Source organism: Suncus etruscus, chromosome 7 (genome assembly GCF_024139225.1).
Source record: "Suncus etruscus isolate mSunEtr1 chromosome 7, mSunEtr1.pri.cur, whole genome shotgun sequence".
In the NCBI taxonomy this organism is placed as follows: Eukaryota; Metazoa; Chordata; class Mammalia; order Eulipotyphla; family Soricidae; genus Suncus; species Suncus etruscus.
In genome coordinates, this window is record NC_064854.1 from 74960974 (window position 1) to 74963597 (window position 2624).

Here is a 2624-nt window from a genome sequence, read left to right on the forward strand (position 1 = left end):
AACCCCAGCACCCCTCTGCCGCCTTGCTCCAGATCTCCAGGGCTTCCCCGGGCCACACCCCTGGGCAAGCCGGTGAGTTGGGTCCCTTGGTGGAGCTTGAAGTCCCTAGGCCTTCCCCCACTATCCATGCGGCTCCTTAGGGAGGGTCTGGGTGGGGCTCTGAACTTCTGTTCTCCCAGCTTCTTGAAGGATCTCTCCTTCCTGGGAGCCGGGAGTCAGGCAGGAGGAGGTTTGGCAGGCCCACGCCATGCCGGAGGCCTGCTTGGCCAGGCCTAGGGGGGGTGCGGGATTTGGGTAACCCCAGCACCCCTCTGCCGCCTTGCTCCAGATCTCCAGGGCTTCCCCGGGCCACACCCCTGGGCAAGCCGGTGAGTTGGGTCCCTTGGTGGAGCTTGAAGGACCCTAGGCCTTCCCCCACTATCCATGCGGCTCCTTAGGGAGGGTCTGGGTGGGGCTCTGAACTTCTGTTCTCCCAGCTTCTTGAAGGATCTCTCCTTCCTGGGAGCCGGGAGTCAGGCAGGAGGAGGTTTGGCAGGCCCACGCCATGCCGGAGGCCTGCTTGGCCAGGCCTAGGGGGGGTGCGGGATTTGGGTAACCCCAGCACCCCTCTGCCGCCTTGCTCCAGATCTCCAGGGCTTCCCCGGGCCACACCCCTGGGCAAGCCGGTGAGTTGGGTCCCTTGGTGGAGCTTGAAGGACCCTAGGCCTTCCCCCACTATCCATGCGGCTCCTTAGGGAGGGTCTGGGTGGGGCTCTGAACTTCTGTTCTCCCAGCTTCTTGAAGGATCTCTCCTTCCTGGGAGCCGGGAGTCAGGCAGGAGGAGGAGGTTTGGCAGGCCCACGCCATGCCGGAGGCCTGCTTGGCCAGGCCTAGGGGGGGTGCGGGATGTGGGTAACCCCAGCACCCCTCTGCCGCCTTGCTCCAGATCTCCAGGGCTTCCCCGGGCCACACCCCTGGGCAAGCCGGTGAGTTGGGTCCCTTGGTGGAGCTTGAAGGACCCTAGGCCTTCCCCCACTATCCATGCGGCTCCTTAGGGAGGGTCTGGGTGGGGCTCTGAACTTCTGTTCTCCCAGCTTCTTGAAGGATCTCTCCTTCCTGGGAGCCGGGAGTCAGGCAGGAGGAGGTTTGGCAGGCCCACGCCATGCCGGAGGCCTGCTTGGCCAGGCCTAGGGGGGGTGCGGGATTTGGGTAACCCCAGCACCCCTCTGCCGCCTTGCTCCAGATCTCCAGGGCTTCCCCGGGCCACACCCCTGGGCAAGCCGGTGAGTTGGGTCCCTTGGTGGAGCTTGAAGGACCCTAGGCCTTCCCCCACTATCCATGCGGCTCCTTAGGGAGGGTCTGGGTGGGGCTCTGAACTTCTGTTCTCCCAGCTTCTTGAAGGATCTCTCCTTCCTGGGAGCCGGGAGTCAGGCAGGAGGAGGTTTGGCTGGCACTGGTAATCTCTGTCCAGTCTACATTTTCAAAATCGCGTGGGGGCTATTGCCCCCGCGCGCACAAGAAACATTAATAGTACTCTCACAAGAAACATTACTAGTACTCACTATCATTGAATTATGTTTTTATGTATGCAGAATGTCCATTTTGTACTCTGCCCTTTTGCATACCCCTTCATAAGTTCATATTTCTCTTTAACTTCTTTAACTCCTATCATCATTACTCCTTTTTTACCCTTTCTAACTTAAGTACTCTTGAGTCCTAATTCACAGACCAAAGTGGTGCCCTAGAGTTAACACCCACACAACTATTTTAAAAGGCATAAAAAGGACACATATCTTTTCAACATTTTATGCGTGTTTTCTTTGACGGCTATAACTTTTGCTAAATACTTTCTTATACAGTGATGATCCCCCCCATTTTTTTTTATCTTCTCTTTGTGAACTACTCAATATGGAATTTGGTGTGAAAGAATCCCTCAGTTTAATACTTATGTTTGAACCAAGTCATGGGTCTTGTTGGAAATGTTCTTATGCCCCCATATATCTGATAGCACCACGTGGCTTTATATCTTGTTTGCGTAGGCACACTGACATGGGAAAATACTATACATACCAATAAGTTCTTATCTAATAGAAAGGGAACACACAAATCTTGTAGTACAATGAGACCTTACACCCTGAACATTGACATAAAGACCTGGCACAGGCCTCAGAAGAATGGACATTCTCCATTTACCCTTGATCTACAGAAGACATTTACAAAACATCCAAGGTTGTATATAACATCACCCGGAGGCATTCCTGTACCAGGGACGACCCTACAGCTGCTCTGACATCGATCTACTCAAAAGAGACATCCCTTAGCACTGAGAAGACAACAAGAACAATGACCTGTTTACTGGACAGGGCTTGCTGTATTGCCCATTTATGGTGAGGTTTGTCTATAACATCACCTGGAAGCAATCCTCTACCACGGAAGACCCTACCACTGCTCAGACATCGTCCTGCTCAAAAGAGACTTCCTTTAACACTGAGAAGACTTAACAACAACAACAACCTGCTTATAGGACAGGGCTTCCTGCATTCCCCTTTCATGGTGAAGTGAAACGAGAAGGCACTCCTCATCATGACTTCAATGTAGGACATGCAGATTCCAGAATCTTTAATACAGAAACATGAGACCAACAA